The sequence below is a fragment of the Talpa occidentalis genome, unplaced genomic scaffold (genome assembly GCF_014898055.3).
Source record: "Talpa occidentalis isolate TD23 unplaced genomic scaffold, MPIMG_talOcc4v2.1 talOcc4.4, whole genome shotgun sequence".
Classification (NCBI taxonomy): domain Eukaryota; kingdom Metazoa; phylum Chordata; class Mammalia; order Eulipotyphla; family Talpidae; genus Talpa; species Talpa occidentalis.
In genome coordinates this window covers 110,765,314-110,777,621 of record NW_023604295.1, presented here as the reverse complement: position 1 = coordinate 110,777,621, position 12,308 = coordinate 110,765,314, and the positions used below count along the sequence as shown (strand labels likewise).

Here is a 12,308-nt window from a genome sequence, read left to right as displayed (position 1 = left end):
CAGGGCTCGAACTCATGCTGGAGAGGCTGTGGATTGCCCCACAGCGTGGTGACCAACCCCTTGTGCCAACAGGGAGGCCCAATTTTTTTTTCTTATTTGATTTCCTCATTAATCAAATAGCCTTTTAGTAGTATGTTGTTTAGTCTCCACATACTAATGGGTTTTCCTGCTTCCTTTTTTGTGGTTGTTTACTAGTTTGGTGCTGTATAATCAGAAATTATACATGATATGATATCATTCTTGACGAATTTATTGATACTTACTTTGTGACCCAATGTGTGGTCAATCCTGGAGCATGTCCCATATGCATTTGAGATGAAAGTGTATTCAGTTTTTTTTTTTTTTAAGTGCACTGCCCTATAGATGTCTATTAAGTATATGTGGTCTAGCTTTTTGGTTTAAGGTTATTATTTCTTTGTCTATGTTCTGTTTTTTGGTGACAGTGAGGTGCTGAATTCTCTTACCATTATTGTGTTGCTACCAATAACTTTTTCAGCTTTCATATTTAATAATCATTTCCTTATATGTTTTTATGCTCCTTTATTTGGTGAATATATGTTGATAAGTGTTATACTTTTCTGATGTATTGTTTTCTGTTTCTTGTTTTCTTTTTTGTAGGGAAATGGATTTTATCTGATACATATATATATATGGCTGTCCTTGCCTTTCTTTGGGTCACTATTGTTTGTATGATTGTTTTTCAACCCTTTACTCTGAATCTGTGTTTATCTTTGGAGATTAGGTGTGTTTGCTGGAGATAGCAGAAAGTTGGATTTTGTTTTCCAATCCAGTCACCCATTTTGTGTCTTTTTTTTGGGAGAGTTCAGTCCATTCACATTTAGGGTGATTATTGATATATGAGGGTCCACTACTGCTATTTTGTCCTCAGTTTTCTGGTTCTTGCTGTTTCCTTGTTTAGTTTTTTTGTGGGTTTTCTTCTTTTTGGTTTGGATGAGATATTTTATTAACATTTCTTAGAGGAGAAGTCTAGTGTTCCCACACTTCTTCAGTTACTTTTTTGTTTGAGAAGACCTTTATTTCTCCCTCAAATCTGAAGGATAGTCTTGAAGGATAGAGTGTTCTTAGCTGGCAGTTATTATCTTTAAGTATATTGAATACCTCATCCCATTCTCTCCTTTCCCTTAGTTTTTCTTCAGAAAAGTCATATGTAAGCCTGATGGGGGTACCTTTTTAGGTTATCTGCTTCCCCTCCTCCAGCCAATTTCAATATTCTTTCTTTGTTTCGAATTCTTGGAAGTTTCACAGTTATGTTTTTTGGTATAGGTTTCTTTATATTTAGGTAGCCAAGTGTTCTTTTAGCTTCATGGACTTGCATATTTAGTTTGGTTTCTATGTGTGGAAGTTTCCCTTTATTGTTTCTTTGGATAAGTTTTCTGTTCCCTTCTCTCTCCCATTTATAGAATACCATTAGTCTTACATTGCCTTTCCTCAAGGAGTCAGAAAACTCTCAAAGTGTTTTTTGATCCTTCCCTGCCCCCATATTACTCTTATTCTTCCACCTGAATTCTTTATGCATTATGATTTTCAAGGTCACTGATTTGGTCTATTTTGGTTCACTGATTTTGGTCCATTTGGTCTATTCTTCTATATCTTTCTCCACAATTTTTTATCTTTTTATATCCTACATCTCTGTTTATATCATACATACCTATTATTTTCTTATTTAAAATTTCAATTTCAATTTCTTTCCTCTGTTCATTAGTTTTATTTTTCAAAACATTCATTTTTTTTCTGAAATTTCTTGTGTATCTTTGATGACATTTTCTTTCCATTTCTTTGAACTTTTTTATCATTACAGTTTTGAACTCTGTATCTGATAGGAAGAAATGATACTCCCTGTTTTGGTGGTTGACTTCTGGATACTTGTTCTTCCTATGTGGTAAATATTCCCTTGAGGACCCAAGGTGCCATGTGTTACATTTTCCTGTCTGCCTATTTTTTTTCTTTCAAGTCCCAAGGGTGCAGTAGTTCTACTTTTCCAGCAGATGGTGCTGTCGGTTTTTCTCTGACTTGGCCTTTTGGTATGTCGTATGGTGGTGTATGTTGGGGAGAATTAACCTGCTGTTGTTGAGTCAGGGGGTGGAAGAGTCAGGGGAGTGGGGCCGGGGCGCTTGTCACTGGTGAAATTGTTGCGTAGGGATGACTCGTGCCTGTGGTACCACTGATAGCCTTCCAGTTTCCAGGCCTGAGTCTCCAGCGTCTGGAGGCTGAACATTCATCACAGCTTCAGAGGATCAGCTGCAGTACCATTGGTGTGGTTGAGGGAGGTGCCTTCTGTTCCCTGTCCTCTCCTCTAGGGATCCTGCCCAACCTGACTCACCCCAGCACCTTTATAGGTACCACCCCGCAGTAAAGGGTGCGCCTCCACACCAATCAGCGCTCCCTTCCATAGAGCCACCAGACAAACTGGGAACATAGATTTGTAATGCTAGGTCCTGCCCCTGCCACAACCTCTAGGTGCCTCTCTCCACCCACCTTTTGTTGTATAGGGTTGAATTTCTGTAGTTTCTCTTCTGTCAAGTCAGTGCTAGTCTTTGATAATGGCCAAGAGATGCTCAAGTTTTGCCCCAAGTCCACAGGATCCTCTGGGTCCAGCGCTCCTCTAGGCTACCTTAGCTCATTCTTCAAGGTACAAAGCAAGGAACCTTCTCTGATGCCATCTTCCCTACTCTCTTAGAAATTTAAATTCCTCTAATCATTCAGATTTCAGCTGATGACATTTAGTGAATATTTTTGTTTCTTCTAAAAATAATTATCTGCCAAAGTATTTAATAATATATGATTACTAAACTAGCTGTAAGTACAATAGAAATACTAGGGGAGGGGGAATCTGGCTAAATACACAATTGTGCCTTCTCTGATCACTCCTTTTCCAAATGAAGAACCTGGTTCTCTATTTTGTAAAATATGTACCTGACTCTTAAGAAATTGCTTGGAAAGGAGTGGATCTCTGAAATGGGGAATCAGGACATTGATTTAGTGTCTCCAGGGCCTTACTCTTGAGTAAGCTTCCTCATGTTAATTCAAGATCCGAGGTGTGTTGGAAAAGCAAATGAAGCTGACGAGTAGAAAGAGAATAACATATATTAAGACAAAATGAGGGGAAGAAAGGGTTAAGACTTTCTAATCTCTTGTTCTCTAGTCCCTCCTCTCTAAATTAGGCAGCGGTTGAAATTTGCCCTGAGGTTTTGTGATACACAACTGAGTTCGAATAACCAATTTCATTTCTTTGCTAGTTTTAATTATTATTTTTATTTCTGTTATTTGCTGCCAACGTGACTTTAATGAATTGGGTAAATAGCCAGGTAAACTAAAATGACCACTATTATTTGTGTTGGTGGGAGGGAGGGTGGGGAATAGGTCTCTGCTACTCCATTTCAGACTGTTTCTCATAAGACTCAGCTTATCTTACACCTGTACTTCAAAAGTGTGTTTCCCTTGAAGAGGCTTCTCAAGAGAGAAGAAAAGACTTTGACCTTGAATTCTCCTAAGGAATTGGCCCTAGATATGTGAAACCTAAGAAAAACAATGACTTTCTTTCCAGAATGTCAATGTTTCCTTGTGTTGTTAAGGCTAAATTGTGCCTTTGGGGGCTGACAGTTCTTTAGTTTTGGAAAAACACCCTATAGGTTTTGCAAAGTTAAAGCTCAGATCCTATGTTGGAAAGGTGACAAGGGGAAGCTGAGTTACTCCACATAGTTATGTCAAAGGTTGTATTTCTCATGGGTAAAATAGCATCTTTGAGATTATGTGTGAGGAGAGTCTGGCCTGTGATGATAGGGAAGGAAAAGCTTACTTTACTTTTTGTTTGTATTTTTTCCTACTCATAGTTAAGGACACAGTCTTTGACACCAACCCTCCTGGCTTTGAGTCCCAGCTCTGACATTGTATCAATCACAACCTGGTCAGGAAGCAGAACCATAACTGTTACTTGCTGAAGAGAATTAATGGAAAGGATTATTAATTAGGGATAAATTTGTTAAGTTGGAGACTAAAACAGATTCATGGAGGTGGTAACAGAAAAAAAAGCAACTCTAGAGAAGAGGTTAGAATAATAAAATTTAAATTATTGAAGGAACAGTTCAATGATGATGACCTGAGACCTCTTAGGAGGGTCATTGCCTAGCTACTGGTGGTGGGGTCGCTGAGTTGGAAACAGGGGTATAAGGAAGCCATAATTCCAACAAGGACATGTTGTTTGTCTAATGGTAGCATCTTGGGGGACTGGGAACAAAAGGAGAAGGTAATTCTGCTAAACCTGTGTTCACGTATATGTATACACATGTTTGTATTTATATGTATGTGTGCACACATGTGCATGTTGTACCACTCTTAGGCCTTCTCCCAGCTTTCAACCAGAGTCCATAGCATGGTATGTGATAACCTAATCTCAACTGTATTTTGAGAATACATGTCCATGCTTGGGCAACACATGATGGAAATAAAAAATCACCTGCTAAAGCTGCCTTTGAGATGGCTATAAGTGAACTGCAGAAGAATGTAGTTGAGAACCAGGTGTACACACAGATCTTACAGACAGCATGAAATCCATTTGTGAAACAATCATGTAAGAGGGGTTCCCAGAAGTATGTTGGGGAGGAGAACTGCATCAAATGGAATTGAATGGGGGAGGATTTAGACTTCTGTTTTTATTAAATCATTTATTATTTAATGAGAGAGTCAGTAAGACATTATGGCCACTTTGAAGAGCATTTAATAAATGAGGGTATTTATGCACAATTTAACAAGAAAATGTTAGGATAAGATTACAGAGTTAAATATAAATCTGTTTGATGTCTAACAAGCCATAATTTGCTGTGCTTCTCTCTTCCATCAGACAAAATTTGTTTGCATTTGTAACCAACAAAAATTAAGGGCTAACAAGTAATTTTACTAAGTCTGGAAATTTTAATTTCCAGATTAATGATAAATAATGAGATTATTTATCAAATCTATGAAAATAATGAGATACATTTAATATATTTCCTCTGGCAAACTTTGTGTGTCGATTGCCCCCATATGATACAGAAAAAAATAAGCTACCCACCTTTTTGCCTTTATTTCAACTTATGGGGCCTCCCTGGTGGCCCAAGGGTTTAGCACCGCACTATGAAGCAATCAGCAGCCTCTGCAGCACAAATTCGATCCCAAGCCAGGGTGAAACCCACATGGCGAGGCAGACCTCTCGGTTTACCCACTGCTCCCCTCAGTAGTGTATTTCAGTCAATCTGCCTGTTCTGTTCCCCACTCTGTCTCTGGTGGATCCTTTCACCCCCTCACATTTCGGCCTGTACCCCAGCTCTTGTATGCATAAATAAATAAATCTTTAAAAAAATAATTTCAACTCATAGATAAATTTCCTGACATTTTTTAGCCATGAAAAGAGGTAAAAAATTGATACCACAGATAACATTCATGTTTCACATGTTAGACATCTCCTAAAAGTCTGTCGTGCATTCTAAGCCAACTTCTCTTGTCTATCCTGTTACTCATGGAATTTTCTAGGTGCTTGCAGTTCACTCACTCCTCAGAACCATGTACTTGCTTTATCCCCAAACTGATTAGCTTGAAAAAGACCAGCTGTTTTGACATTGATCTTAAATAAACTGATAGGTAAAGACCTTAAGTTGTTGCCTTTGAGCATTATGTATAAATGTAATACAAATGGCATGCATATTAATTTAAGCAATAGGTGAATATGGTATATAAATCAATTAGTTATATACATCATATGAAACATATACACATATGTATATGTTTGTGTGTGTGTATGTCTAGATGAAAAGCTTTTAAGGGCAAAAGTTGGACTTAGATATATAAATTCAAGCTTCTAATCACTGAAATGAGATCACAATGGTGTAGTAGTATCCTTAGATAAACTTACAGCCATTCCACTGCCATTTCTCTTGGTGCTCCCAGCTGTTTGCATGTTGCTGCTGTTTGTTTAGCTCTCGAGCCCATTTCTGTAATCCTTATGGAGATTCTAAATACTCCTTTCAATAAATTCAATCAGTAAGATCCCTTTAATAAATTTTCAGCCAAGTGAGATAGAATGAGTTTTGTTTTTTTAAATAAGAAATGTGATTGTTATAGAGACAATGAAAAAGCTTGATTTTGTGATTATACAACCACTCTTACTGATCTTTGAGGAAATTAAATCGCAGGAGATGCACTAAAAGAGTAAAAATAAACAAGAGGAAGGAAAGGGAGATTTCTGAGGTCATATACCAGAGAAAACATTTCTACTTCAGGATATTAAATAATTGATTTGTAATACTTAGAAAGTGGTTAGCCTGAGGAACCCCTATGGGTTCAATAAGTCCAATCAAATGAATCTTTCTTCTTTTCTTTATGTGTTTTTAAACATATTCCTCACTGGTCAGGTTGTTTATTATGTACTTAAAAAAGAAAAAAAAACAACTATGTGTGAGTACTTAAAGTACAGATGATCGACTTAATAATGGTTTTTAGTGATCGACTTAATAATGGTTTTTCAGGCCTCCCTAGTGGCGCACTGGTTGAGCGCTGGGCTGCAAAGCTTCCCGCAGCCTCTGCAGCGCTGGTTCGATCCCTGGCCACCGGCGAGGGTCCCACATGGTGTGCAGACCTCTCCTGCTGCCCGCTGCTCCCCTCAGCAGTGTATTTCGTCAGTCTGCCTGCTCTGCTCTCTGCTCTGACTCTGGTGAATTCTCTCACCCTCCTGCACTTCTGACTGTACCCAGTGCTTGTATAAATAAATAAATAAATCTAAAAAAAAAAAGAAATTAAAAAAATAATGTTTTTTCAACTTTATAGTAGTATAAAAGTTATAGACATACGGTTGAAACTGTACTGCAAATTTGAAGTAAAACATTCCATTTTTCATTTCAGTACAGTATTCAACAAATTGCATGAGATATGAAGGATCCTAATACACCTCCAACAAAAGATGTCTAAAGTAGTACTAGGAATATAGAAAGGAGGAAAGACTATAATTCTTAAAATGGAGGCTAATTTAATATTACTGTTTTGATTATACATTAATTTGGATTTTATTAATAATAATAATGAAAAATTTGAAGCAATTTTGATTGTTTCAAATAATGATATAAAAAATGCTAATATCATGTTATGTAAAAAAGGGGACACACAAAATTGCATGTGTAAAAAATTGCAAAATCAGCTGGGTAAAAATTTTCCAGCAAATTGCTTCAGGGTCATATGTCAAAATGTTGAAATGATTTATTTTGGGTTAAAGAATTTTTTATATATATGTGTGTGTACATGTATTCACACATATAATGCATATATAATTAATATATACAATATAATTATATATAATAAAGATTTCAAAAGTAGAGTTAAAGTCAAAAAAAGAAAAAGAGACTTTGGACATTCTCATAGCAGGAAAAATATGAAACACATTAATGTATAACTGCTGTGATTAGTTTGGGAAAGATGAGACAATTTTCCTGGAATTAAATTCTATGAGATTCTTTCCATGTGGAATTTCATAACAATGAAATAAATAATATTCCCAGTGCATCTTCATGTAAAGATTTATGTTTTTGTTGATAGTAGAATATTTCACATTATTAGAATAATTCATATTATAAGAATATAATAATTCATATTATGAGAATATGGTTTTAGATTGCTCCTAGTAAAAATTAGAATATTTTATGTTATTGTTTCTTAAAATAGTTTTTCATAAAAATCAAGGGCATTGCATTAAAAGCAAAGTCAGTGAAGGTTAACGTTGGGAGGAACCACATTGCAATAAATAGGTAGGTTTTGAGTGGCTAACCTGGTCCAAGAATAGATCTTAGAGAATAATTGACTTAATCAAGGTCAATGAATATGTTAATGGCAGAGCCAGAATTAGACCTTATACTTGATTTTTTTCAACCTTACAATGTTACCCACCCCCTTGCCTGGCCCAGAGGAAGAAATGTGGAACCTACATCATGGACTTTTGAATCACTTACCCCTACATGTCTTTTGAATGTGTACTCATTCACCATTCCTCCATCTTACACCAAACTAATTTTTACAATTTCAAGCCCTATCTTTCTTTGGGGGAAGGAGAGAAAGAAAGTGAGAGAGCAAAAGAGACTTGCTTGTTTATGTACGTGTCTTATATTGACAAATGTTTGAGGAGATTAAGACAGTCTACATGCAGACTTTAGTCATAATAGATCAAACACTTAACCTTCAATGATTAATGGAGAGAAATTTGGTATAAATGGTGGGAACTTTATAAGATGCTTTTAATATAATTAAAAATAATGTCTCTATTGGCTCTAACTCTTCTCCAAGACTAATATTGTCTTCTTTCCAGAACTAGCACATTTCTAACAACTGGAGAATACATTTTAAGAAAAAGAAAAAAATCTTTCCATATTTGAATTCACCCTGATTGATCAGGACATAGTTTTTAATTAATTAGTTAATTAATTTTTATATTTTAAAAGGACAGGTTTCTTAGGAAAAGGAGAAAGAGAAGCACCTGTATAGTCACAGGTAGTCAGAAGAGCTACAACTTTAGTTTATGAAATTTAATATTAGGTTATTAAGTCATGAAAGAGTCACTGGATTGCTCCTATTAAAAATTTTCCTAAAATCATGGAATGTTTTAGAGCAAGAAGAAACACACAAGCCTCAGCTAAACTTGCCTCATCTTACAGACGAGGAAACTGAATCCAGGGAAGTTACACCATAGTTACCTGTTAATCCTGTGATTTTCCTTTTTTTTTCATGCTTTTATTTTTTAACATCAATTATGTGTCAAATGATGCAGTTCTTCGTGAAGAGTTAGAAATCAAAATTCTTTGCTCATAACCTTAAGAAAAAGGTGGGGGATGCACAACAAATATTAATAAATATTAAACTATCGTAGCACATTTTGAATTGTATTACAGTTATGTTCAAAAGAGGAGGAAATAGTGAAATTTGCCTGGTGGTCAGGAAAGCTTCTTTAGAATGGATGATGCTTAATTGGGCCCTGAAAGATGAATGAGAATAGACCAGCTTTAGAAACAGGAGAAGGAAAGTATTCAAGGAAGATGGAAATGAGAAATACAGGATAAAAGGATTAGGTTAATCTTTAGGGAGTAATAAAGATAAGACTGAATATTATTTAGATGGGAAAGTCTTTATAGAGTCAGTTAAGTTGTATAAAGCTTATTCTTCAGGTAATGGGAAATTATTGCATAATGTTAATCAATGAAATTATTTTTTACACCTTCTCATGGGTCTATATCTGAGAGGAATAACCATGAGCACTGTGGGGGATGTCCTGGAAGGAGTGAGGGACTAGTCATGAGGCAAGTTTAGATGCAAATGATAGGTAATTATTGAGGCAAATGAGGGCTGTTTAACAATGAGGGCAGAGGTATTTCTGAGGTTAGCATTAACTTGTCCTGAGGATTATGAAGGACAAGAGACAGGGAGCAGTCAAAGAGGAAATGAAGTTTTGCATTTGGAGGTTTAAGCTATGGGGATCCCATGTAACTAGGATATGAAGCATATGAAAAGAACAGGAGGGAAAGTGTGCATGCAGAATTAGGAATATTAATTTACCTATGGATAAATATTTGAAGAGAAGATACACAAGAAATGATAAAAATCTGTGTTTTAAACTCAGAAAAGTCTGGCCTGGTGTTATTGATTTTGGAGTATTTAAGTAGGTGAAAGTTGAAGCTAAGGATAGGGATTAGAGAAAGAAAAGAAGCCTGACCATACCATCTTTAAGGAATGGATGAGAAAGTTGCACCTGTATTATGGACGCTAGAAAAGTGTGTGTTGTAAAAAAATAAGAACAATTGTGGAAATCACTTTAGTATTATACTTTCAGCTGCAAGTAACAGATAATCTCTAGATAACTAATGATAAAGGTTTTTTTTTTTAAAGGTTTATTTATTTTTATACAAGAGCTGGCCAGAGGTGCTGGAGGGTGAGAAAATTCACCGGAGACAGAGCAGGGAGCAGAACAGGCAGACAACCAAAATACACTCTGAGGGGAGCAGTGGGCACAACAGGAGAGGTCTGCCGTGCCATTTGGGAATCTCTCTGGCCGGCCAAGATCCAACTTGCACACTGCAGAGGCTGCAGACAGTTTCACAGCATGGCTCTCAACCCTCTGAGCCACCGGGGAGGCCCTGGTAAAGTTTTTTTGTATCAAAAAACTCCAGGGGTGGGCCTCCCCGGTGGCGCAGTGGTTGCGCGCTGGGTTGCGAAGCTGCCCGCAGCCTCTGCAGCGCCGGTTCAATCCCCGGCTGCTCCCCGGCCACCGGAGGAGGGTCCCACATGGCGCGCAGACCTCTCCTGCCGCCCGCTGCTCCCCTCAGCAGTGTACCTCGGTCCTTCTGCCTGCTCTGCTCCCTGCTCTGGCTCTGGTGAATTCTCTCACCCTCCTGCACTTCTGACTGTACCCAGTGCTTGTATAAATAAATAAATAAATAAATAAATCTTTAAAAAAAAAAAAAAAAAAAACTCCAGGGGTAAGTAGAGAAGAACAAGTGGTTTGGCCATAACTATAGGTCCATTTCCTTCTGATTCTCTAAAAAATGTCCACTGCATGTTGGATTCATCCCTAGACTGCTGGGAAAATGATGATAGAAATTACAACCTCCGATTTCACACACAGCCAAGGCCTTTGTTCTGTGGTTCTGTCTCAATCATTCAGTTCCTATCAGTCTTACTCTTCCATTTCATTGGCTTGACATATCCATTCTCAAATCAATCCTGTGACCAACAGAATTTCATATACTGGTTGCATCATGTTTGGGTTTCTGAACAGATAGATCACTGGCACAGAAAGTAGAGATTAGACTTCACTGATCGCTCTTTTGTCTCATAAAGTGCAAGGCTGCTAACCAGAGAGTGAGTAGAATGGGTTTTCGATAGTGGAATGTGTGTTACAAAAGCCATAGCAGGAAAGAGTTTCAGAATGAAGGTGTGGTCACTTATACCAAAATGGCAGATCAAATAGGAATGTATTGTAAAGAGATCCTTAAATCTGTCAATCATGTGGTCACTGGTGACCTTTGGAAGAGACTTTTCCAAGAGGTACTTGGAAAGCACTTGGGCAGCTCTTGCAGAATTCTTTTTGGACTCTGGCAGCAAAAAAGAGGAGAGAGAAAGGGAATGTTAAATGAATTGAAATCCAATGAAGCATTTAATTTTGCTTGAAAATATTTTATTTCATTGATGTTTACATCAACTCAATCTCTCTCAGATTGAGGGAAAAAAACAAATCCTACAATGTGAAGAGTGTGATAAGATTGTGAACAAAGGAAGAGGTTGTAAACAAAGTGATAAATGTCAATGTGGTGAGAGGTGATCACTAAAATTGTGGAGGGAGAAAGAGGAGATGCCCCATTTCCCTGGGATCAGAACCATGCTGTGGTTCTGGCATTTCTTGTTTAGTTTGTTTCTTTGCTGTGATGGATAAGCTTAATTTAAAAGGTTACCCTTAGCAATATCACGTGCACTTTGTAATTGCACTGTAACTATATTAAAAGGTGGAGGTAATTTTCTTCAAATGTGGCCAGTCACTGGTATAGGAAAGCAATAAGGCACAGTTGGTCAATGTCAAGCCATTGAGTTTCTAAATTTTCAATGTTCAAAGTATAAAGTAATTTTAAAAACTCTAAGATCAATAAGAATTTAATGTTATTAATTATGTGATAATAATTTTTTTAAGATAGTAGTATATTCATTTTTTTAAAGATTTATTTATTTATACAAGAACCGGGGTATAGGCCAGATGTGCGGGAGGGTGAGAGGATTCACCAGAGACAGAGCGGGAAACAGAACAGGCAGACTGACTAAATACACTACTGAGGGGAGCAGCGGGTGAGTCAGGAGAGGTCTATTTTGCCATGTGGGTTGCTCCGCGGCCCGCGGGAATCGATCCGGCACTGCAGAGGCTGTAGACAGCTTCACAGCGTGTGCTCAACAGCCTGTGCTACCAGGGAGACCCTATGTGATAATAATTTTAAGGCTCTGTTCATGTGGCTGGTTGATGTCTTTCTGTTTTTAGGAAGAAATAATTCTAGCAGTAGCCTCATTTCATTTTCATTTACATAACATTTTCCACAATTTATTCAATTTTCTCCTGAAGTCATAATAATCCTGTGAATTAAGAATAGGTGATATCTTTATTTCCAGATAGGAAAACAGAGTCCTAAAAGAGTTCTAAGTGACCAGCTGAAAGTTAGGCAGCTGTCTTGAGCAGTGACTTAGTGTCTGGGTCACAGCTGTCCCAGTGAGTGAGAGATATTAAGATATGTAGGCTGGGGCTC

General features: G+C 37.2%; 1 long non-coding RNA gene across 2 annotated transcripts in view; it reads left to right on the top strand.

Moving 5' to 3' along the window:
- The first annotated feature begins 2,293 nt into the window (after window positions 1-2,293).
- The window catches only part of LOC129146772 (uncharacterized), a 133,928-nt gene continuing 123,913 nt past the window's right edge, over window positions 2,294-12,308 (top strand). For both annotated transcript variants that reach the window (XR_008553971.1, XR_008553972.1), the window contains exon 1: window positions 2,294-2,357. This is a non-coding gene — a long non-coding RNA (uncharacterized LOC129146772). The remainder of the gene's footprint in view (window positions 2,358-12,308) is intronic.